General features: G+C 46.0%; 1 protein-coding gene across 8 annotated transcripts in view; it reads left to right on the plus strand.

Annotated features, from left to right (window-relative positions):
- LOC119970322 (guanine nucleotide-binding protein G(I)/G(S)/G(O) subunit gamma-7) overlaps window positions 1–26638 on the plus strand; it is a 372740-nt gene that overhangs the window by 264254 nt on the left and 81848 nt on the right. Inside the window, exon 5 of one of the 8 annotated variants that reach the window (XM_038804746.1) lies at window positions 23715–23746. The exons of the other annotated variants lie outside the window; for them this stretch is intronic. The gene's annotated coding sequence lies outside the window, so the exon portion shown is untranslated. The remainder of the gene's footprint in view (window positions 1–23714; window positions 23747–26638) is intronic. 8 annotated transcript variants of the gene reach the window in all.

Raw genomic sequence — 26638 nt, forward strand, 5'->3', positions numbered from 1 at the left:
GTGCCCCCGCCGGCAGCGGGATCCTCCTGCCTCCAGCCGGCCAATGGGGTTTCCCATTGTAGGCACTCCCACACGGTCGGGAAATCCCGGGCATGGGTGCGCTGCCGGTGAAATGGAGAATCCCGCTAGCGGAAAATCCGCCCATGATCTTCGCACAGCAGAGGTTGTATTCAGAAATATTTTTATAGGATCCGTAGATGTATTCTTTTTAGGCCAATGAGGTCATTTCAGCAATTGTCAAAGATTCAATCTACTAAACTCTATGCAATAGCAAATTCAGTTTTAATGTGCTCTTACTCAAATCTTAACTACCCAAACAGGGGAGAGGGACAAGACGGATGTTGAGGCTAGGGATGGATGTTTAAATACTCTCGGTCAAGTTGTCATACGGAAGGGGGAAGTTTTGGGTATTCTAAAAGACATTAAGGTGGACAACTCCCCAGGACCGGATGGGATCTATCCCAGGTTACTGAGGGAAGCAAGGGTCGAAATAGCTGGGGCCTTAACAGATATCTTTGCAGCATCCTTGAGCACGGGTGAGGTCCCGGAGGACTGGAGAATTGCTAATGTTGTCCCTTTGTTTAAGAAGGGTAGCAGGGATAATCCAGGGAATTATAGACCTGTGAGCTTGACGTCAGTGGTAGGCAAACTGTTGGAGAAGATACTGAGGGATAGGATCCATTCACATCTGGAAGAAAATAGACTTATCAGTGATAGGCAGCATGGTTTTGTGCAGGGAAGGTCATGTCTTACAAACCTAATAGAATTCTTTGAGGAAGTGACAAAGTTAATTGATGAGGGAAGGGCTGTAGATGTCGTATACATGGACTTTAGTAAGGCGTTTGATAAGGTTTCCCATGGCAGGTTGATGGAAAAAGTGAAGTCGTATGGGGTTCAGGGTGTACTAGCTAGATGGATAAAGAACTGGCTGGGCAACAGGAGACAGAGAGTAGTGGTGGAAGGGAGTGTCTCAAAATGGAGACGGGTGACTCGTGGTGTTCCACGGGGATCCGTGCTCGGACCACTGTTGTTTGTGATCTACATAAATGACCTGGAGGAAGGTATAGGTGGTCTGATTAGCAAGTTTGCAGATGATACTAAGATTGGTGGAGTTGCAGATAGCGAGGAAGACTGTCAGAGAATACAACAAAATATAGATAGATTGGAGAGTTGGGCAGAGAAATGGCAGATGGAGTTCAATCCAGGCAAATGCGAGGTGATGCATTTTGGAAGATCAAATTCAAGAGCGGACTATATGGTCAATGGAAGGGTCTTGGGGAAAATTGATGTGTAGAGAGATCTGGGAGTTCAGGTCCATTGTAGCCTGAAGCTGGCAACGCAGGTTGATAGAGTGGTCAAGAAGGCATACAGCATGCTTGCCTTCATCGGACGGAGTATTGAGTACAAGAGTTGGCAGGTCATGTTACAGTTGTATAGGACTTTGGTTCAGCCACATTTGGAATACTGCGTGCAGTTCTGGTCGCCACATTACCAGAAGGATGTGGATGCCTTGGAGAGGGTGCAGAGGAGGTTCACCAGGATGTTGCCTGGTATGGAGGGTGCTAGCTATGAAGAAAGGTTGAGTAGATTAGGATTGTTTTCGTTGGAAAGATGGAGGTTGAGGGGGGACCTGATTGAGGTCTACAAAATTATGAGAGGTATGGACAGGGTGGACAGCAACAAGCTTTTCCCAAGAGTGGGGGTGTCAGTTACAAGGGGTCACGATTTCAAGGTGAGAGGGGGGAAAGTTTAAGGGAGATGTGCGTGGAAAGTTTTTTACGCAGAGGGTGGTGGGTGCCTGGAACGCTTTACCAGCAGAGGTGGTAGAGGCGGGCACGATAGCATCATTTAAGATGCATCTGGACAGGTATATGAACGGGTGGGGAACAGAGAGAAGTAGACCTTGGAAAATAGGCAACAGGATTAGATAAAGGATCTGGATCGGCGCAGGCTGGGAGGGCTGAAGGGCCTGTTCCTGTGCTGTAATTTTCTTTGTTCTTTGTTCTAGGGCAACATGATGCAAAGACCATGGGTTGTAATCAGTGGTTACCAGAAACAGGAAAAAATATTTAAATGAATCTTTCGTGCAAATGGAATTCAAAACTGTGAATCAAAGTACTCTCGGTTTAGTCTGTCCCAAAACCAGTGAATTGCCATTTTTTTTCAACCAGTAACTTGACAAACTGGTAACATTATTAGACACAGAAAGAGAAATACCAAACATCCTCTTCGATCTGGATGCCAGAGCAGTAAGGCCAAGCCAAATTCTATTTCTGTGGTTCCAAAATTATAGTTTTTCCCATGGAGGAGGCAAAATATTTTACCTATGTTATAACATCTGAATATTCTTCTAACCAGTAAATGGACAGTGGCTCAAATCCGGTTTAAATATTTTTTGTGAGGGCCACGAAGAATCCAGCACGAGTTGAAGGATAGAAAGAAATAACATTTATTTACAATAACATATATATACAACAGCAGCAGCAACTTCCTTGCTGCTCACTCTCCTCTAGCCGGTTCCAAACTGGCCAGCTTTTTTTATGCAGGGAATCTGCTAATGATTTCTCCGCCCCCTCATTGGGGAAGCTCATACTCCCAAAGGATTGTGGGATTTCCATTAGTCCCCAGCCTGTGTTAACAACACTGGAATGTATGCACTGGGAACCTTGAGTGTGTGGGATCAGGGGGCTGTTTAAATAATTTAAATATTGCTGTTGGCTACCATTGCCACAATGGTGTATCAAGGGGGTCTACCATCCTGAGAAGGTTACAAATTCCAGCAGAAGTTCTCCATTCTTCTGTGCCCCAGGGATATAAGATTTTCTTTCAAGACGCATCATCCAATCTTCACATTCTTATTTTAACATCAGGGTACGACCTGAACCCGAGTTGGTCCTAATTCTGCTTGTTGGCAGCCAGGTCTGCCTCTTCCCACTTCAAGGGTGAAGTGCTCTTTTGGAGGGCTGGTGCAGGCCCGATGGCCCAAATGGCCTCCTTCTGTCCTGTAGGAATTCTATGATTTCTATGAAAGTACCGGCTACCCTTGTGATTTTTTAAAAATTCATTCAATGGGTGTGTGCATCGCTGGCTCTAATAGTATTTATTGTCCATCCCTAATTGCCCTTGAGAAGGTAGTGGGGAGCTGCCTTCTTGAACTGCTGCAGTCCTTGTGTTGTAGGAACATTCACAGTGCTGTTAGGAAGTGAGTTCCAGGATTTTGACCCAGTGACAGTGAAGGAATGGCGATATAATTCCAAGACAGGATGGTGTGTGACTTGGAGGGAAACTTGCAGGTGCTGCCCGTGTCCTTCTAGCTGCAACAGGTTGCAGGTTTGGAAGGTGTTGTTAAAGGAGCCTTGTGAATTGTTGAGGTGCATCTTGTAGATGGTAAATACTGCTACCACTGTGCATCATTGGTGGAGGGAGTGATCGTTGAAGTGGTGAATGGGATGCCAATCAAGCAGGCTGATTGGTCCTGAATTCTGTCCGACCTTATTGAGTGTTGTGAAGCTGCAATCATTCAAGCAGACGGAGTGAATACTATTACAGTCCTGTCTTGACCTTTGTTAGATAGTGGATAGGCTTTGGGGAATCAGGAGGTGGGTTACTCTCCACAAAATTCACAGCCTCTGAGCTGTTCTTGTAACCACAGTATTAATTTGGCTAGACCAATTCAGTTTCTGGTCAATAGTAATCCCCAGGATGATGACAGTGAGGGAGTGACAGATGACAGAGGAGAGTGAGCAGCAATGGTAATGCCATTAAATGTCATGGGAAGATGGTTCTCTGCCACTTATCAGCCCAAGCTTGAATATTGTCCAGGTCCTGCTGCATATGGGCACGGAGTCCTTCAGTATCTGAGGAGTCACGAATGGTGCTGAACATGATGGAAGGAAGGTCATTGATGAAACAGCCTAAGATGTTTGGGCCCAGGACACTACCCTGAGGAACTCCTGCTGCAATACCTTTGGACTGAGATGATTGACCTCCAACAACCACAGCCATCTTCCTTTGTGCTAGGTTTAATTCAACCTGTGGAACCTGACTCTCATCTACTTCAGTTTTGTTAGGGTTTTCGGTCAAATGCTGCCTTGATGTCAAGGGAAGTCACTCGAACCTCGGGCGGGATTCTCCCGCACTTGGCAAAATGGCCCGATGCCGGCTCCAAGAGCGGCGCGAACCACTCCGGCGTCGGCCGCCCAGAAGTTGTGGAATCCTCCGCACTTCCGGGGGCTAGGCCGGCGTCGGCGGGGTTGGCACCACCGGCGTGTTTCCTGCGCATGCGCAGGGGGTTTCTTCTCCGCGCCGGCAATGGCGGAGCCTTACAGAGGCCGGCGCGGACGGAAAAAGTGCACCCACGGCACAGGCCAGTCCACCGTGGGCCCCCCCCCCCCCCCCCCCCCCCCCCGGAGGCTGGATCTTCCCGCACCCCCTCCCGAGGACTCTGCTAGCCACCCTCAAAGCCAGGTCCCGCCGGGATGGACCATGTCCATTTCACGCCGGCGCGACTAGACAAAACGGGCGGCCGCTAGGCCCATCTGGGTCCAGAGAATCCCGCCCAAAAACCAGCGCCAGAGAATTCGGCAGCCGGCATCGGAGGGGCGGGACTCATGCAGTCCTCCGGCGATTCTCCGACCCGGCGGGGGTCGGAGAATCCTGCTCCTCATCTCTGGAGTTCAGCTGTTTTTTTTATTAATTTATAGGATGTAGTGTCGCTGGCTAGGCCAGCAATTAGTGCCCATCCCTAGTTTCCCTTCAGTAGGTGGTGATGAGCTGTCTTCTTAAACAGCTGCAGTCCCTGAGGTGTAGGTACACCTGCAGTGCTGATGGGTAGGTGCCATGATTTTGACCCTTTTTGGACAAATGCTGCGATGAGGTCAGAAGCTGAGTATCCCTGGCAGAAGGGGAGGCAGTGGTGTAGTGGTATGTCACTGGACTAGTAATCCCGAGACCCAGGGTAATATTCTGGAGATCTGCGTTTGAATCTCATCAGGACAGATGGTGGAATTTGAATTTTAAAAAAGAAATCTGGAATTAGAAGTCTAATGGGGACCATGAAACCATTGTCAATTGGCATTAAAAACCCATCTGGATCACTAATATCCTTTAGGGAAGGAAATCTGCCATCCTTACTTGATCCTGCCGGCACGTGACTCCAGACCCACCAGCAATGTGGTTGACTCTAAAATGCTCTCAGGGGTGGGCAATAAATGCCAGCCAGACAGCTAGTCGTCCCATGGAATAATAAATTTAAAAATAAGAAGCCAGACCGAGCATTAATGAATATGTACCATTTGATAGCAGTGTCAATGGCACTTCCATCACTTGCTAGTGAGCAAGAGTAGACTGATGGAACAGTACTTGGCTGGGTTGGATATCGAAGAATCATAGAATCATACAGTGCAGAAGGAGGCCATTCAGCCTATTGAGTCTGCACCGACCCTTCGAAAGAGCACCCTACTTAGGCCCAATTGCCTGCCCTTATCCTTCAACCCCACCCTAAGGGACAATTTAGCATGGCCAATCCACCTAACCTGCACATCTTTGGACTGTGGGAGGGGCGGCACGTTGACACAGTGGTTAGCACTGCTGCCTCACAGCTCCAGGGACCCGTGTTTAATTCCGGCCTCGGGTGACCGTCTGTGTGGATTTTGCACTCTCTACCCGTGTCTGCGTGGGTTTCCTCCGGGTGTTCCAATTTCCTCTCACAGTCCAAAGATGTGCTGGTTAGGTGGATTGGCCATGCTAAATTGCTTCTTTGTATCCAAAAGGTCAGGTGGAGTTACTGGGTTACAGGGTTAGGGTGGAGGTGTGGGCTTAAGTAGGGTGCTCTTTCCAAGGGCCGGTGCAAACTCGATGGGCCGAATTCCTCCTTCTGCACTGTTAATTCTATGATTCTATGAAACTGGAGCACCCAGAGGAAACACATGCAGACACGGGGAGAATGTGGAAACTCAACACCGACAGTCACCCGAGGTTGCAATCGAACCCAGGTCCCTGGCACCGTGAGGCAGCAGTGTTAACCACTGTGCCATTGTGCTGCATTTTGTGGACTTCCTGGGCAATTTTCCACATTGTCGGATTGATACCAGTCTTCTAGCTATATTGGAACAACTTGGCTAGGGGCTTCGCTAACCCTGGAGCAGAAGTCTTCAGTACTACTGCCTGAATATTTTCAGAGCCCATAGCTTTATAGTACCCAATGCCTTGCTATCACATAATGAATCAAATTGGCTGAAGACTGTGATGCTGGGGACCTACGGAGGAGGCCGAGATGCATTTAGATCACTACTTGAAACATCATAGCATACGAGGCTATAGACCAAGTGCTGGAAAATGGGATTAGAATAGATAGGTGCTTGATGGCCGGCAGAGACACGATGTGCCATCGAGTCTCTTTCTCTGCTGTCACACTCTGTCTATCCACCTGGCACTTCTACCTGAAGGTGGTAGCAAATGCTTCAGCGATGTGTTCTGCACTTATGCGATGAGCTCCTCTATTATTATTTTTTTTTAAATAAATTTAGAGTACCCAATTCATTTTTTCCAATTAACGGGCAATTTAGCGTGGCCAATCTACCTAGCCTGCACATCTTTGGTTTGTGGGGGCGAAACCCACGCAAACACGGGGAGAATGTGCAAACTCCACACGGACAGTGACCCAGAGCCGGGATCGAACCTGGGACCTCAGCGCTGTTAAGGCAGCAGAGCTAACCCACTGCGCCATCGTGCTGCCCTTGAGCTTCTCTATTATTGAGGTTGGGGATATTTATGCAGCCTCCTCTTCCTCCTGTTAGTTGTTTAATTGTCCACTGCCATTCATGACTGGATGTTGCCGGACTGTACAGCTTTGTTCTAATCTATTGGTTGTGGGGTCATAGAATCATAGAATTTACAGTGCAGAAGGAGACTATTTGGCCCATCGCATCTGCACCAGCTCTTGGAAAGAGCATCTTACTCTTTCCACACCTCCACTCTATCCCCGTGAGCCAGTAACCCTGGCTCACCTTTTTTGGACACTAAGGGCAATTTATCATGGCCAATCCACCTAACCTGCACATCTTTGGACTATGGGAGGAAACTGGATCACCCGAAGGAAACCCTCGCAGACACGTGGAGAACGTGCAGACTGCGCACAGACAGTGATCCAAGCCGGGAATCGAACCTGGGACCCTGGGGCTGTGAAGCAACTGTGCTAACCACTGTGCTGCAGTGTTGCCCCACAGATCACTTACCTCTGGCTGGAAGTCCGCGTTTCGGAGCTGGAGCGACATCTGGAAACACTGTGGAGCATCCGCTAGGTGGAGAGTATTGTGGATAGCACGTACAGAGAGGTGGTCACACCGCAGGCTCAGACTCCACAGGCAGCAAAGGAATGGGTGACCACCAGGCAGAGCAATCGGGCTAGGTAGGCAGTGCAGGAATCCCCTGCAGCTATTCCCCTGTAAAACAGATGTACCGTTTTGGATTCTGTTGGAGGGGATAGCTTCTCGGGGGGGGGAAAGCAGCCCAAGTCTGTGGGCTCTGCAGAATAGAACATAGAACATAGAACAGTACAGCACAGAACAGGCCCTTCGGCCCTCAATGTTGTGCCGAGCCATGATCACCCTACTCAAACCCACGTATCCACCCTATACCCGTAACCCAACAACCCCCCCCTTAACCTTACTTTTATTAGGACACTACGGGCAATTTAGCATGGCCAATCCACCTAACCCGCACATCTTTGGACTGTGGGAGGAAACCGGAGCACCCGGAGGAAACCCACGCACACAGGGGGAGGACGTGCAGACTCCACACAGACAGTGACCCAGCCGGGAATCGAACCTGGGACCCTGGAGCTGTGAAGCATGTATGCTAACCACCATGCTACCCTGCTGCCCCTAATGCTACCCTGCTGCCCCCCATGCTACCCTGCTGCCCCCCATGCTACCCTGCTGCCCCACCATGCTACCCTGCTGCCCCAGCAATCGAACCCAGGTCCCTGGCACTGTGAGGCAGCTGTGCCTGATTAGCAAGAGAGAAAAAGGACAAAACAAGCTATAGTGGTGGGAGATTCAATAGTGAGGAGAACTGACCGGCATTTCTGTGGCCCGAGCACGGCTCCAGAACGATATGTTTCCTCTCTGGTGCCAGGGTCAAGGATGTCACAGAGCGGCTGCAGGGCATTCTGAAAGAGGAGTGTGATCAGTCAGAGTTCACAGGACACGTTGGTACAAATGACATAGGTAGAAAGAGGGATGTGGTCCTGGAAGATGAATTTAGGGAGTGAGGCAGAAACTTTAAAAAAATTGGTGTGATATCGGGATTACTTCCTGTGCCACGGGCAAGTGAGTTTAGAAATAGAAGGATAGGTCAGATAAACGTGGCTAGAGGGATGCTGCAGGAGGGATGGCTTGAGATACTTGGATCATTAGGATTGCTTCTGGTGTAGATGGGATCTGTATCAGAGGGATTGGTTGCACTTGAATTGAAGGGAGTCAAATATCCTAGCAGGGAGGTGTGTCCATGTTACTGGGCTGGGTTTAAACTAATTTGGAAGGGAAGTGGGATCCAAAGTAACAGTGCAGTGAGTGAGAAGGTGAAGTGAAATACTGAGGATAAACCAGGCAAGTCCAGTGGGCAAAACAGACAGGGGTATGATAAGGCACATGGGAGGACTGGTAGGCTAAACTGCATTTATTTCAATGCAAGAAGCCTGATGGGTAAGACTGACAAACTTAGTGTATTGATCAGCACATGGAACTATGACATTATTGCAATCACAGAAACTTGGTTGAAAGAAGGGCAGGGCTGACAGCTGAATATCCCAGAGTATAAATGTTTCAGTGGGATAGGTAGGAGGTAAAAGAGGAGGAGGAATTGCATTATTGATCAGGGAGAACATCACGGCAGTTCTCCGGGATGATACCTTAGTAGTATCCTCAAATGAAGCCATATGGGCCGAATTTGGTAACAAAAGGGGGGGGCGATCATATTGCTGGGAGTGTACTATAGGCCCAATCAGTTGCGGAGAGATAGAAAGGCAGATATGTAGGCAAATCTCTGAGAATTGTAAGACAAATTGGATAATAATAGTAGGGAATTTCTATTTCCCCAGTATTAACTGGTATAGTCAAAGTATGAAAGGCTTTGACAGGGCGGGATTCTTAAAATGCAGTCTGGAGAGCTTTTGATGCCAATATGTAGAAAGTCCTACAAGGGAGGGGTCTAGTTTTAGAGAATGAAGCAGAGCAAGTGAATGAAGTTTCAATGGGGGAACATTTTGGAAGCAGTGACCATAGCTCAGTAGAATTTAAGGTAGTTATGGAAAGAAATAAAGATGGTCTGAAATTAAGGTTCCTAATTGGGGGAGGGCTTATTTTCATAAAATAAGACAGGATCTGTCCAAAGTTAACTGGGAAAATCTACATCAGAGCAGTGGGATTCATTCAAAAATGAACTAGAGAGAGTACAGGGCCAACATGTCCCCATGATCGCGAAGGGAGGGAGCAATAAGTCCAAAGAACCCTGGATGTCAAGGGATATCCAGGGTTGGATAAGGAAAAAATGGAGGCTAATGGCAGATACCAAGCGTTCAAAACAGCGGAAGCCCGAGAGGAATATAGAAAGTGCAGGGGGTTACTTAAGAAATAAATTAGGAGAGCAAAAAGGAACATGAAGAAGCACTGGCAAATAAATAAAGGAAAATTCAAAGGTGTTTTATAAGTATATTAAGGGCAGGTGGTTGACCAGGGTATGAGTAAGGACCAATGTTGCAATTTGTGTGTGGAACCGGAAGATATAGGTGAGATTTTAAATGAGTACTTTGCATCTGTGTTCACTATGGAGAAGGATAATGTAGGTATAGAAATCAGGGGGCCACATTGTGTTTTACCTGAACAACTTAACATTGAGAGGGAGGAGAAATTAACAGTTTTAACGGGCCTAAACGTCGATAAATCCCGGGGCTAGATGAGATGTGTCCCGAGATGCTATGGGAGGCAAGGGAGGAGATTGCAGCAGCTCTGACAAAAATCTTTCCTGGCCACAGGGGAGGTGCCAGAGGACTGGAGAACAGCTAATGTGGTGCCATTATTCAAGAAGGGAAGTAGGGGAAAAAACAGGAAATTACAGGCCAGTGAGTCTAACTTCAGTAGGGAAACTATTGGAAAAATTGTTTTTCCTGGTGCAGAGAAGGCTGAGGGGGGACCTGATTGAGGTGCATAGAATTATGAGGTGCATAGATAGGGTGGATGGGAAGGTACTTTTCACCTTAGCGGAGGGGTCAATAACCAGGGGCCATAGATTTAAGGTATTGGGCAGGAGGTTGAGAGGAGATGTGAGGAGCACCTGTCACCCAGGGGGTGGCTGGAATCTGGAACTCACTGCCTGAAAGAGTCAATCACAATGCCATGGTCTGGAGTAACATGTAAACCAGAACATGTTACGATGCCAGATTTCCTGCCCTAAAGGATATTGGTGAACCAGATAGGTTTTTACCACAATCAGCAACCGTTTTTTGGTCACCATTAGTCTAGCTTTTAATTCCATTTGTATGAATTGCAATTCTAAATTCTACCAGCTGTCATGATGGAATTTTAACCCATGTCCCAGGGCCTCCGGATTACTAGTTCAGTGACATTACCCCTACGTCACCACTGCCTCCAAGCCAGAGCTGAGGAAACTCCTAGCCTGAGTCCTTGTTTCTCCCAGCCATTTTTCTTCTCAGCGCATGACATTTTGAGGGTAAATGAAAGTTTCTTCCTAAAGGCACTGCAGCTATTAGAAGTGCAGGCTGGGAGCTAATTTCCAGACCTTCTGCCTCACTCTGCCAGTGTATTTTCCCTTTCATGTCATCTGATACCATAAAATACTAAAAATAACAGCTATACTTAAGAAATGTACGTACATCTATGCGCACAACCCTGAGATTCACATGTACAATTTGCTGTTGGAAGCAGTAGCCCACCTTCCGTGTGTTACAGCACTTTGGGCAGTTTTCTTCCAGGAGATATATTAATTTGTCACTCATGTAGAACACTACAAATTTTGATATGCATAATTTCAACTAGCTACCAGTGCTTTATCTAATATCATATGCTGGTGGCAGTAAATGACGCAAAATGTGGGTGAAGTTTAACTCAAAAGTTACCATGTTATGTAACATGACTTATTTATCAAAGCAGTCAGTGATCAGATATTGTAAAACAAGAGAGAGGGATTTTGATAGAAATTAACAAACCAAAATGCCGAAAGATACCTGCATGGCCAATGATGTTAAAGAAAATTATCAAATTCTGAAAGCACTATAAATGTTGCATGATTGCAACTAATAATTTCAATGGCTGGTAAGGAAAAAAATTAGTACAGTGAAAGGTACGTTCTGAAATATACACAAGGGCTTCGGATAAAAAAATCAATTGCGATTGACTTTAAAATTCGGAAACATTTCAATGTACTCCACAAGATATAGGCCTCAACTTAACAGAAACATAGGCCTCAATTTAACAGAAACATTTCTAAGTGCCATTTTGGGTGCGATTGGCAGGGTGTTTCGTGACAGCAGTGTTGGCGAGATTGCGGCCCATATTTAACAGCACTTAGTACTGGAAATGAGCCCCACAAACCTCTCGCCATTTCTGGCTGTCTCGCAACCTGATTTGCCAGACTTGTACCTCAACATCTCGCCTCTACCAAGGAGGTGTTACTTTTAAGTGATTCCTCATCACTCACTCCCAGTCAACACACAAGTATAGCTGCGCACCGCTCCGACCCGACAGGTTCCCGCCGGCGCCGTCCACGCCTGGTCGCTACCGGCAGGAACTGTGCGGGAATGCTGGGGGGGCAGCCTGTGGGGGGAGGGGGGGTTTCTTCACTGCGGGGGCCACCAATGGGGTCTGGCCTGCGATCGGGGCCCACCAATCGGCGGGCCAACCTCTCTAAAGGAGGACCTCCATTCCTCCGCCACCCCACAACATCCATTCGCCATCTTCTTGTGGGGCGGCCTCGGGGAGGAAGGCAACCGCGCATGCGTGGGTAACTTCATTTACGTGGCACCGGCCACATCATTTACGCGCACCGCTTTTTACGTGGCGCCAAGGCTCAGCGCGCGTAAAATACGCGACGTTGCTCCTAGCCCCCCAGGGGCGGGAAAATAGGGGGTTGGGAGCGGGCTCCGACGCCGAAGTGAAACACTCCGGTTTTCACTCCGGCGTCGGGACTTTGTCTCCATTTCGGAGAATCGCACCCCATGTCCCAGACGCTGAGGGACGTGGCCCAGACAAAGGTAGTCATTGCCAAGGCACTGCAGAGCATGGCCCAGTTACCGAGGATCGACACCATGGTGCAGCCAATGGGAAACCACCAGGACTGGCAGAGCCAGGTGACGCCAAGGCCTCTGGAGCTCACTCCAGCTGCCCCTCCATCTCCTTCTCTCAGAGCACCAACCAGCAAGTTGGTTGTGCTGTAAAACCTCGCTCTGCACACTCACCCCCGGCCACAGCAGGAGCCCTGAGACCCCAGACCCCTGCCGGGAACATTAGGGAGACAATACTCAGGTGCCCTCCCCTGATCCACACACTTATCCTCAGGTCGAGAGGATATCTCCAGTGCTGAAGGCTAGCTGTTGAGTGTTTGATTGTTGGCTGCTGCCTCAGGTGAGGACACTTCTAGAGTTCAGGAAAGTGTTCAGGCATCAGAGTTTGATTTCAATGTGATGCAATAATCATTGTCTGAGACACGGCACATGTATCCGCGAGAAGCCACTTGAGTAAATTTTTTTATTTCTGTTGACAAAAACGGTCAACAGTAACAAAGATTTGAAAATCAACAATGTAATATTCCACATATCACACTGAGCAACAAGGAAATGTCACTGTTCCATATCGGTACTAATACTAAGCTATAGCAGCCCATTTTCACAAAAAAACACGTGGTATCACCCCTTACAGGTTCCTCAACAGAAATGGAGGATAAGCCTGGGAAGGTTTTATCATATCCAGAAATTTGTTGTCGAAGTGATCTGCTCCTCAATGCGTTACGTGTTGGTTGTTCCACGTATCAGTGCCATTCTCTGTCCAGAAGCCGCAGCTGTGCAGACCCTCCCACACAGCCCTATCTCACAGGAACCAAATCCTGGCATCCACATATTCCACTGGCGCTTAAGGTGCAGTTGAACATCCTTAACTTCTAGCATGTTTGACCTGCGGTGACATGCCAGTTACATGCAGCAATCATCACACCAGCAACAAAAGCATCAACAATCTGCAAAGGCAGTTCTTCAACATCTTCATCAGGTTGCTCTTTTGGTCACTGTCTGTGCGGCATCTGCACGTTCTCCCCGTGTCTGCGTGGGTTTCGGCCGGGTGCTCCGGTTTCCTCCCACAAGTCCCGAAAGATGTGCTGTTAGGTATTTTGGACATTCTGAATTCTCCCTCATGTGCCCTTCCAGGCGCTGGAATGTGGCGACTAGGGGCTTTTCACAGTAACTTCATTCCAGTATTAATGTAAGCCTACTTGTGACAATAAAGATTATTATTATTATTTGGATCAGTGTCATGCACCAGGCCCCGCAGCATCTTCTTTCTTCAAACCTGACTGCCTTCTGAACTCATACGATCCCCTGAGCCCAGTGTTCCAGATAGCTTCGAAAAAATTGTCCTCCTTTCAGGCTACAGAAAAAGAAGGAAAAGCAGCAACAGTCTACAGGCATTTGCAGCCACAAGCTGCAGCAAGAAGCAGACACAATCCCCTGCCCCGCCCTCCAAGCAAGCATCCTCCACGTTTCCTGGGATTTTGCCAGTCAGTACTTTCTTGAATTCTCTGTCGATTCTTTTGCAAGGATATCTTGATTTCTTATCCTCTTCTGCAGCTATGGTGGCCTCCAATCCAGACTTCCCACCTTGTGGAGGATCCAAAGCTAATCCTGCGCTGTCTAGCTTTCAGCACGAAAAACATCATGAGTACATGAAGACTTTGTTAGGGATTTCACTATTGGGCCACACTTAACTGTTTGACTGCTTTTATATATAATAGCTGTGGCTATTCAAAGACAAACTAGTGTGCACTGTTTCTGTAGACAACCTGATAAAATGCTGAGACCTTTTGAACTCTAGCAACAGTTTATCAATACTATTATCTCTTTTCTTAAAATTGTTGACGGTTACCCAACATCTAAAGTAATGTACTTTGCATTTTAAAGCTACAATCCTATAAAATGAATACAAGGTTATTTTGTGACATTGTTGCTGGAGAGAAACTTACCCACTAGCTGTGCAGATCCATTCTCACTGGAAATTGTGCACTTAAAGATACAATTTGTGTAGGTTGTGTGAAAGGTTATTCCTATAATGTACAAACTACAAAAATGTGCTTTCCCAAAGTTCAGCAGCCAGTATTGGCAGAACCCAAATGCCATATCGTTAGCACATTCAGCACTAATTATTTCTCTATATATTTTATTAACTGTGGTTATCTTGTTTCAGTACTGAACATAATTAATGGGATACAGCAGATGCTGAACAGACAGGTTATTTTTTCACACATTCTCCTATATTTGCTCGCTTAGGTTGCCGAGAAAATAACCACATGAAATTTAGATGTATTATCCAATACAAGTTGATATTTTCATTTGCTTTATAGTATTTTTCATGGATGGTGTTATGATTTTTAAATCTTGTTACCCCTCCTGGTCCACTCCACCCCATTTGTCACCATTGGTGAAGCCTGATCTCCTCTCTATAATAATAATCGCTTATTGTCACGAGTAGGCTTCAATGACGCTACTGTGAAAAGCCCCTAGTCTCCACATTCCGACGCAGGTTCGGGGAGGCCGGTACGGGAATTGAACCCGCACTGCTAGCATTGTTCTGCATTACAAGCCAGCTGTTTAGCCCACTGTGCTAAACCCGCCCCAGTCTCAGGCCCCGACCCCTTCGATCCTGTGTATCCCATGATGCTGAACCGTGATCCTTCAATGATTCCTTCAACGTTAATTTTGTCTTTATATGATGTGAATCTCCCAAATCATTAATGTATACGTCTAGAGTGCTTTAACTATAAGCAATTGTAATTTCCTCCAAATAGATGCAGCATTTGCATCCATATCCAATTACTAAGTGCAGAATTCTATATTGATGTAATGATAATGTAATCCACCGTAAATCATTGTTTGACATTTTAGTGTATTTTTTAAATTCATTTTTATTGGATGTGGGCATCACTGGCTAGACCAGCATTTATTGCCCACCCCTAGTTGCCCTTCAGAAGGTGGTGATGAGCTGCCTTCTTGAACTGCTGCAGTCCATGTGGTGTAGGTACACCCAAAGTGCTGTTAGGGAGGGAGTTCCAGGATTTTGACCCCCCGCGACAGGGAAGGAGCGGCAATATATTTGCAAGTCAACATAGTGAGTGATTTCATAGAATCATAGAATTTGCAGTGCAGAAGGAGGTCATTTGGTCCATCGAGTCCACACTGGCTCTTGGAAAGAGCACCCTACTTGAGCTCATGCCTCCACCGTAACCCAGTAACCCCCACTCACTTGTTTTGGACACTAAAGGCAAATTATCATGGCCAATCCACCTAAACTGCACATCTTTGGACTTGGAGAGGAACTTCCAAGTGGTGGTGTTCCCATGTATCTGCTGCCCTTGCCCTTGTCTAGTTAGTAATGGTCGTGTGTTTGGAAGGTACTGCCTCAAGAGACTTCAGTGTATCTTGTAAATGGTATACACTGCTGCTACTCTGAGCCCATGGTGGAGGGAGTGGATGGTCGTGGAAGGTATACCAATCAAGCGGGCTGTTTTGTCCTGGATGATATTGAGCTTCTTGAGTGTTGTTGGACTACACTCATTCAGGTAAGTGGAGAGTATTCCATCACTCTCCTGACTTGTTCCTTGTAGATGGTGGACAGGCTTTGGAGTGTCAGGAGATGAGTTACTCGCCACAGGATTCCTAGCCTCTGACCTGCTCTTGTAGCCACAATATTTATATGGCTACTCAGTTCAGTTTCTCGTCAATGGTAAGCCCCAGGATGTTGCTAGTGGGGTATTCAGTGATGGTAATGCCATTGAATGTCTTTCAAGGGGCAATGGTTTACTTCTCTCTGATTGAAGATGGTCATTGCCTGGCATTTGTGTAGCGCGAATGTTGCTTGCCACTTGTCAGCCCAAGCCTGGATATTATCCAAGCCTGGATATGTCCAGGTCTTGCAGCATTTGTGCAGGGCCGGTCCAGTGTCTAAGGAATCGCGAATGGTTCTGAACATTGTGCAGTCATCAGTGAACATCCCACATCTGGCCTTATATTGGAAGGAAGGTCATTGATGAAGCAGCTGAAGATGGTTGGGCCTAGGACACTACCCTGAGGAGCTCCTGCAGTGATGGCCTGGGACTGAGATGACTGACCTCCAGCAACCACAACCATCTACCTTTGTGCCAAGCATGACTCCGACCAGTGGAGAGTTTTCCCCTTGATTCCTATTGACCACAATTGTCCTCGGGCTCCTTGATGTCATACTTAAGCAAATGCTGCCTTGATGTCAAAGTCAATCACTATCACCTCTACAGTATAGCTCTTTTTTTATGTTTGAACCAAGGCTGTAATGAGGTCAGGAACTGAGTGACCCTGGCAGAAACCAAACTGAGCATCAGTGAGCAGGTTATTGCTAAGTAAGTGCCGGTAGATAGCGCTGTTGATGACTCCTTCCGTCACTTTATTGATGATTGAGAGTGGACAAATAAGGCAGTACTTGGCTATGTTGGTTTTGTCCTGCATTTTGTGTACGGGACATACCTGGGCAATTTTTCACATTGCTGGGTTGATGCCAGTGTTGTAGCTGTACTGGAATAGCTTGGCCAGGGGTGCGCAGCAAGTTCTGGCCAGAAGTCTTCAGTACTCAACAAAGTTGATAGAAAGAACTATTGATGTATTTGCCTCACTATCAGAGGAAGTGTCTGGCAATTATGATGTGGTGAAGAAAGCCATATTAATGGCCTACGAACTAGTGCCAGACGCCTACAGACAGAAGTTTAGAAATCTAAGAAAATGACCTGGTAAGGCCTATGTAGAATTTGAAGGAATTAAACAAGCTAATTTTGATATGTCGACAAGAACACTAAAAATAAACCAAATGTATAAAGTGCTTCGGGAAATAATTATTTTGGAGGAATTTAAGGATTCACTTCCCGCAGTAGTGCAAACACTTGTGGAAGAGCAGAGAGTGTATTGTTAGGGCCCATCACTTTTGCAGAATCCAGTGACTTCAGCCTTCCTTTGATGTCACATGGGGTGATTGGCAGAAGACTGGCATCTGTTATGCTGGGGACCTCTGGAGAAGATCTAGTTGGATCATCCACTCGGCATTTCTGGCTGAAGATTATTGTGACTGCTTCAGCCTTGTCCTTTGCACAGATGTGCTGGGTTCTCCCATCATTGAGGATGGGGATATTTGTGGAGCCTCTTCCTCCAGTGACTTGTTTCATTGTCCACCAGCACTCACGACTGGATGTGGCAGGACTGCAGAGCTTAGATCTGATCCAAGATATAGCAGGCAATTTAGGGGTTAAACAGACTGAGGGGAGAAAAAAACTGCTAGTACGGAGTCAGAGGAATATGCTCACACCTAGCCACGGTACATTGTCCCAGTCAGACTTAAACTCATTAGTGGGAATACAAAGGATGCGCCAGATCCATTATCCTTTGGGACACTCCTGCTGACCAGCCATTAGTCTATTACAGAGTCTGATTGCCTCTTTGTCCGTAAATAGGAGGTTAGTTGCATGGATCTGTTCCTTGGTTTAAACTGGAGTAGGCCGTCAACGGCCAAGATAACGATGATGGGTTCAAGTCCGGAAACCCCAGAGAACCTTTGTTTGATCTTAGAGAGAGAGAAAAATAATCCCGTTTTGAACAGGTAGAGGAGAAAGCTTTGGAAATCGAACAAGAGAGGTCATGAAAGTTGCCACCGAGTCAGACTTTGCAAAATATTCTGAACGAATGTCTCTAACAGAAGAAAAATTGGTTTGTAAATGCAAGTATTGCCATTGTCTTCCTGTGTAAGTGGCATGAGATCTGCACGTTCTGTTAAAGTGCTATTCAATGGGAACTAGACGACATGTCATCTGTTAGTGTTAGATTTGAAGTTTTAAAGTGTAAATCGTGGGTTTTTTTCTTTCTTCGAGCCCTATTTCTTTTATGATTAGTCTTTGAACAATCGATCTTCCCGCACTATCTTGAAACTTTAAAAAAGTTATGTCTCTGGTCCAGTCTCTTAGCCACTGTTGAGAGCTGACCAGTTGTCCATAACAGCAGGTTGACACCTCATTTTTCAGTATTCCTGGTAATTGTAGAGTGGTTAATGTGCCAGCCATGAGTTTACAGATTGCGATTGAGTACAATTCTGCTGCTGCTGATGTCCCACAGAACCTCATGGATACCCAGTCTTGAGTTGCTAGGTCTGTTCTGAATCTATCCTATCTAGCACGATGGTAGTGCCACACAACACAATGGAAGGTATCCTCAACATGAAGATGGGACTTTGTCTCCACAAGGACTGATATACCGATCACTTCTACTGATCATGGACAGATGCATCTGGAACAGGCAGGTTGGTGAGGATGAGGCCAAGTATGTTTTTCCAGCTTGTTGGCTCTCTCATCATCTGCTGCTGTCCCAGTCTAGCAGCTATGTACTTTAGGACAGGCCAGTTCAGACAGTGTGCTGCTACTGAGCCACTCTTGGTGATGGACATTGAAGTCCCCTACCCAGAGTACATTCAAGTGGTATTCAACATGGATGAGTACTGATTCATTAGCTGATGCTAGACAGCCCATGGTAATCAGCAGGAGGTTTCCTTGCCCATGTTTGACCTGAAGCCATAAGACATCATAGGATCAGGGTAACTCCCTACAAACTGTATACCACTCTGCCACCACCTGTGCTGGGTCTGCTGTGCCCGTGGGCCAGGACATACCCAGCGATGGTGACAGTGGTGTCTGAGACATTAACTGTAAGGTATCATTTTGTCAGTATGACTGTGTGAGACTTGACTTGACTCTCCCAATTTTGGCATAAACCCCCAGATGTTGGTAAGGAGGACTTTGCAGGGTCGACAGGACTGGGTTTGCCATTGTCAATTTCAGTGCCGAGATCGATGCCGGGTGGACCATCTGCTTTCTTTCCTTTTTATTAATTTTGTCGCGGTTTGATACAATTGAGTGGCTTGCTAAGCCATTTCAGAAGGCATTTAAGAGTCACCCACATTGCCACATCTGCAACCACATGTAGTCCAAGGCCTGACCAGGTAAAGATGGCAGATTTCCTTCCCTAAAGCAAATTACTCAAACAGCGGGGGGGTTTATAACAAGCGACACTGTTTTTATGGTCATTATTAAACATTTCATTCCAGATATTTATTGGATTCAATTTCAACCATCTGCCATGGCGAGATTCAACCCTAGTCTCCAGAGTATTACCCTGGGCTCTGGATCACCAATCCAGTGAGAATACCACTACACCATTTCCTCCTTCCGAGACTTACATGTGCAATAAATCCATGCAGAAATTGGGCTGGATTTACCGTTTTGGAGGCTAAGTGTCGACAGCGTGCAAACTGTGGCATTTTAAGACAGCAAAATCGGCGGCAAACAACCGATCGTGCGACCGGTGAGGGGTTAGCAGCCACGACAAATAAAACTCCCGGCTCCCACGATATAAACAGCTGGAGAATGGCTGGGTCCGAGGCCGAACATGCGCATGGCGATAACCTGCAGCGGCCGCGCTGTAAAACATGGTGCCGGCCGTGCGCGAACCTGGCCCTGCCAAATAGTACCACCCCCCCCCCCCCCCCCCCCCCCGGCCACCTCCCAGCCTCCCCTCAGCTCTCGCAGGTGCCACCCATTCCCCCCCCCCCCCCCCCGCGGGCTACCAGGGCTCCGGCCGACTGTGGTGGGGTGTTGGACACAGCCCGCAGCCGTCACGTCGGGTTCCACCCGCTGCTGAGACCACATGTCCCCCACCGCAGTCAGGAACCCGAGCCATCGGGGGCAGAGCATTGGAGGAGGGCCTTCAGGTGACGCTTCAATGGCGTGCGGCACCCAACGCGCTGACACTATTTTGGAGGGGTGTAGGATAGAAAACCAGTGTTAAACTGGTTTCGGCGTCGGAAGGTATTTTCCGCCCGATCACCGATTACGATATTGGTAGTGGGGAACGGTAAATCCCGCCCATTATTTGTAACTGCCATATTTTGAATGAGACTAAAAATTATTTCTTCCTTATTGACTTTGGTCTCGGGGTGTTTCATGCTTGCAGACTGGTTACAGAGTGTGCGCCACATGACTATTTAGAATTTCTAACATGTTTACACATAATTAGATGACCACACCTGACCTGGTTAAATTAATGATTTTAGTCGACCAATGTAATGACTTGCTACTGTTTTGAAAGATTGGCAAAGTTTATGAACTGGCATTGATGCAATCCAAACATGGTTTGGCAACCAGGTCACTATTTATGGAATGGCACTAAAAAAGCCTGGAGTTGTTAACCTGTTTAAATGGGCAAGATGACAAAGTAGTTTGAGTATGCGTGTGTGCTTTATACCATTTAATTTGTATAGTACTCATTCTATATAAGGAGATTTTTCAAGGCATGATGGACAGTGCTGGAATAGAGCTACCGGGAGAGAATTCCAGAGAGTGACGTTAAGTGCTGAAGGAACTGCAACTGACATTAGACGAACATTAGATATACGACAGGCACCCAGGTAGCACTGCCCAAAAGGCATGCTGTTGGGGGCCTCCGATCCCCTTAGAGATCCTCACGTGTGGCATTCCGTCTGGTCCCTGTTTGTGGGGACCAGTACCAAACGGCGCTCGTCCAAGGTCCCCGAGGCGAAGGGATTGAATCCCAAAGCTTCAGGTACCTTGGGAATCTGCACATTAGAGTTAGGCTTACTGCCTCGCTCTAAAATGCAGATTAACTAAAAAGTGATCCCGCGCATTGTGGCCGGGATTCCCCTTGCAACATCTCGCGAGATTGTGATGAATCCCACGAGGCGCTGCAAGCCGGGTAGATCACGGTGAGCTGCTTTTCCGGCGCAACGTGGATGGAAGATCACGCTCCATGTCTTACAAATGTGATTGAAGTTTTCAAAGGTGGTGACTAGATGTGTAGATGAGGATAGTGCAGTTGATGTAGACTACATGGACGTCAGTAAGGCTTTTGACAAGCTCTCACCTGGGAGACTGGTCAAAAAGGCAAGAGCACATGGGATCCAGGGAAATTGGCAAATTGGACCCAACATTGCTTACTGGCAGGTGGCAGAGGGTGATGGTCGAAAGTTGTTTTTGTGATTGGAAGCCTGTGTCCAGTGGTGTTTCACAGGGATCAATTCTGGGTCCCATGCTGTTTGTAGTATACATTAACAATCTGGACATGAATATAGATATGACCAGTAAGCTTGCAGATGACACAAAAACTGGACCCAACATGGTTAATAGTGAGGAGAAAAGCCTTAGATTACAGGATGATATAGATGGACTGATAAGGTGGGCAGAGCAGTGGCAAATGGAATTTAACCCGGAAAGTGTGAGGTAATGCATTTTGGGAGGACTAACAAGGCAAGGGATTCTTTAAAGAGTGGTATGATTCTTGGAAGTACAGAGGTTCAGAGGGACCTTGGTGTGCATGTTTATTGATCCCTGAAGATAACAGAACAAGTAGATCAGGTGGTTAAGAGGGTATATGGGATATTTGCTTTTATTAACCGAGGCATAGCGTATAAGAGCAGGGAGGTTATGATGGAATTGTATAAAATGCTGGTTCGGCCACATTTGGAATACTTTGTGCGTTTCTGGTCACCAGACTATAGGAAGGAAGTGATTGCTCTCGAGAAGGTGCAGAGGAGATTCACCAGGGTGTTGCCTGGGCTGGAGCTTTTCAGCTATCAAGAGAGACTGAATGGGCTGGGGTTGTTTTCCTTGGAGCAAGAAAGGCTGAGGGGGTGACTTGATTGAGGTTCTTCAAATTATAAGAGGCATAGGTAGGGTGGATACGAAGGTACTTTTATCCTTAGTGGAGGGGTCAATAACCAAGGGACATAGATTTAAGTATTGGGTAGGCCTATAGGAGAAGAGAGGAAAAACCTTTTCACCTAGAGGGTGGCGGGAATCTGGAACTCACTCACTGCCTGAAAGGGTGGTCGAGACGAGATCCCTCACATTGAGTTCAATAACTCAGTCCTACCCGTTCGATTCTGAGCTCTGGGGATCCAGGTTCGAATCCCGCCATGGCAGATGGTGAAATATGGGGTGCGATTCTCCGAAACGGAGAGAAACAGCCAACGCCGTTTGGTACTGTTCCCCACAAACCGAGACCAGACGGAATGCCACACGTGGGGATCTCTAAGGGGATCGGAGGCCCCCAACGGCATGCCTTTTGGGCAGGGTGGTGCCCTGGCACTGCTGGTGCCACCTGCGTACCCTGGCAGTACTAGGCAGGCACCCTGGCAGTGCCACCTGGGTGCCTGTCTGGCACTGCCAAGAGATCCTGGGTGGCACTGCCAGCTGGCAGGGAGCCTGAGGTGCCAGGTTGGCACTGCCAAGGTGCTAGGCTAGCATTTTTGTGCATACGCATTTGAGCAAACTCTCAGAAATAGAAATGTGATAGCGACCAGATAATCTGTACTGGTGATGTTGATTGTGGGATAAATATTGGCCAGGACAGCAGGGAGAACTCCCCTCCGCTTCTTCAAAATAGTGTTTTACAGCCACCTGTGCCTGGAATGTAATTAACCATGTTGTGGAAAAATAAGTTTAATATTCAGCACTGAACAGTTGACTAACATAATGCATTAATAAAAAGAGGATGTTTTGCACAGCTAAAGATTAGTGTTGTCAATGTTTCCAGATATTTTGGCTTGGTCAAGACACTTTCAAAGTCTAACTATATTCTGTGCAAAAAAAGCACAGGACATGGTGTAATCAGTGGAAATTTGTAAATGTTTATTCAAACACTTGCAATAAAGTAGTTGGCTCACATTCTGGAATTTACTGGAAATGCCAGTACCTTGGAACAGGTTGTTTCTGCCCTTGTTGGAGTTATATAAAGTGCAACAGAAGCAGAGCAAGTGCTAACATGTTGTGCAAGCAGAGCATAACATCTGCATGTTGTGTACACTTGATTAGTAATAAATCACGTCACCATACCTGTAGAGTAAGTGCTTCTTAGAAGAAAATCTCAGCCACTGCATGTGCCAGGCCTCCAAAACATCAAAGGAAACTGAGCTTCGTCAGTGACCACAGCTGTAATTTAACAAGCTACAAAAAACATTTCTAAGTTCACACAACCTTTTTATTCGATCATTACAAGGGCATTGAATTACAAATTAGGTCTATCGCAGGGGAAAAAAGTGTTTATCTTTAATTATTATAACTTTGTTCCTTGCATGTGGTTGCAGGCCATAACTTATAGCTATTTTATTAATTGTCACTTCAAAAGTGTCCTATTAACTTTTCATAGCAAGTGGCTACTATTGTGGATTGACATCTCTGAGGCTTTAAAACAGAAAACAATTCACATCAAAAAGATATGAATCTGGTGGAGTTGGTTGCCTTTAGTCATAGCTGTCACAAATGTTATATTGGATTTTTAGGAAACAGGCTTACTTGAAAGAGTGCAAAGTCTAGGTACGGTACTGATAGTTTGACATTTCTTTGTCTCCTCATGGAAGCTGCCAGAAGCATCAATCGTTCAACCAGAAAGGTGGGTGGGATGAACTGGCCTCTTGACTGTGTGACTTTCACTACTTTTTGATGGGTTCATAAAATGAAAGGGAAAACAGGCGTTTTCTAGCTTCTTTCACAATCCCCCATCGTTGTTGCTATGTGGCGTGCAACATACTGATCCAAAAAACTTCACTGAGCAAGTTCAAGGGAGAGACAGATGTGTGACTCAATTCGTAACCTTCATTTATTGATCTTGTTTAGACAATAGTTAACGGTGGAAAGTACAAACGTATAGGACATGCAGTATCATAAAGGGTTTGGAAATAGATTCATATCAGAGGAACCCTAAAGACTACACCTTAAAGTTGAGAGACCCATGAAATTGTGCAAAGGGAGAAATTGGAACAAATGTTCCTAGGTTCCCTATCCACTCAGCTGCAGTTCTATGATGCAGGAAGACATAGAAGGAAAGAGTGGTGGGTAAGGTTAAAAAAAACAATAATGTGAACTTTAATTATGCTACTTGAGATCAAATACTGTTGTTAATTGCCCCCATTATAAAACATATTTGTGCTGACTGATGTCATCAGCAGTATTTAGAGTTATTGAACTGCCTGTCTGTTTAAATTGCTGTGTCAATCTAAATGATAAATAGAATAAAGTGAGAGCTTGAACTGAAGTAGATATCCAAGCTTTGCTGTATACTGATCTTTCACGGATTAGTGGATTCTTTTTAGTTACCATGTCTTTTGTAATTTTTCACTCAATGTATCAGATAACTGCTTTGCAACATATTTCATCTTTTGACATCAAAGCAAATTAAAAGTCTTTGAGCTTTCTCCCTATTGTTCTATACCATATGCATGCACCAACACCCTCATCACCTTCTGAGCAGAAAGAATAGTTCATTGCTATATATAAACAGGGCAGGTTTATTTTACTTCTGCCTCGGGCCATTTATTGTCAATAGGATACAAGGTTTTTAAAGTTGTATTTAGACTGTACTTTCCAGTTGTTATATGTTGAATGTCAAGGCTACCCACTATAGAAGATTTCTTGAAATTAAATATATTGTGCAGTATCATGAATTTTCCCACTGTGGTTGATTTTCCACACACAGACCTTCAATCTATCTATACAATTATTAAGAATGTAATCCACGTGCAAAACTGTTATCAAAAACAAGGTCAAGATCAGCTTTCTAAACATAGAGTGGAAAAATTAATTATTAAAGGAGCAGTAATATCAGGCAAGACTTGATGGTGATAGAAAACTGCTAACAATCTGCCTAATTTCATTCTTTTTGGTTTGTTCATTTAAATTATTCCCATTTGAAACAAAAATGGGAAAAGATTTCTGTAACTCCACATGGAATCCATTTTTATACTAAAGGAGTGATGCCAACTTTAGGCATGACAACTTAAACAACGCCGGTTCCAGAAACAGGTAGTGCAGACCCAGAGAAAGGTGGCTCTAGCTTTCTACCTTTGAGAGAAAGCCATCTCTTTTCATTCATCAAAACACAGAATGAGTTGGCTTTTCAAATTCTGAGTCAGAAGGTAATGTGTTTGAATTTGAGCAAATACTTTAGACTGATACTTCAATATGATACTGAGGAAGTTCTGCACCGTCTTTCATTGAGTTGTTAAAACAAGACCCCGACTGTTCAGGTGGACTTGAGAGATCCTGTAACACTATTAAAGAAGACAGGAAGTTCCCCTAGTGCCCTGAGCAATATTTATCCCTCAACACATGGTTATTCACAGAATGGTGAGAGCACGGAAGGAGGGCAATTGGCCCATCTTGCCTGTGTCGGCTCTCCTAAGGAGCAGTTCACCAAGTGCCACTCCCATGTCCTCTCCCCATAGCCGCTCACATTCTGTTATTTCAGATAATCCAATTTCCTCTCAAGTGCCTTGATTGAACCTGCCAGGCAGTGCATTGCAGATTCTAACCACTAGCCTTGTGAAAAGGTTTTTTATTATGTTGCTTCATTTGCTAATTAATTAATTCTGTGGCCCCTTGTTCTCAATCCTTCCACCAATGGAAACAGTTTTTCCTGATCAACTCTGTTCAGACACCCCCCCCCCCCCCCCCCCCCCCCCCGGTGATTTTGAATACCACTATCAGATCTCCTCTCGGTCTTCTCTTCTCCAAGAAGTACAGTCCCAACTTCTCCAATTTATTATGTAACTGAAGCCTTTTCTGCAATCTGTCTAATCCCTTCACATCCTTCCCAACTTGTATTGCCTGGGAACTGAGTGCAATACTTCACTTGAGGCCAAGCCAGTGTTCTATACAGGTTCAACATAGCTTCCTTCCAATTGTACTCTATATCCCCATTTAAAAGCCCAGGATGCTGTATAATTTATTAACTGCTTCCCAAATGGTTCTACAATATTCCCTCACGGTTCACAATACTTTGAAATTTGTATTGTCAGGGAAGGAAATATCCCTGGTCTGGCCTACATGTGACTTCAGTCCCATAGCAATGTGATAAATTCTTAAATGAAAGTAACCGAACGGTCCACCCGCCATTGACCTAGGCACCAAAAACAACAACTGAAAACGCAGCCCTGTCAACCCTGCAAAGTCTAACGCCGAGGGGCTAGTACCAAAATTGGGAAAACTGCCTCATAAACTAGTCAAGCAACAACCTGACAGTCATACTCACAGAATCATGCCTAACAACCACTATCACCATTCCAACCGAGGTAGTGGCACAGTGGTATACTGTTGGGAGGGAGTTGCCCTAGGTGTCCTTAACATTGACTCTGGACCCTGTAAAGTCATGCAGGAAAATCTGCTGATTACCATGTATTGATCCCCCACCCCACCCGATGATCAGTATTCCTCCATGTTGAACGTAAAATGTACCTTGGATGGGGCACTTCAAACTCCATTATCTAGAGTAGCTACTACAGACCAA

Source organism: Scyliorhinus canicula, chromosome 8, assembly GCF_902713615.1.
Source record: "Scyliorhinus canicula chromosome 8, sScyCan1.1, whole genome shotgun sequence".
Taxonomy (NCBI): domain Eukaryota; kingdom Metazoa; phylum Chordata; class Chondrichthyes; order Carcharhiniformes; family Scyliorhinidae; genus Scyliorhinus; species Scyliorhinus canicula.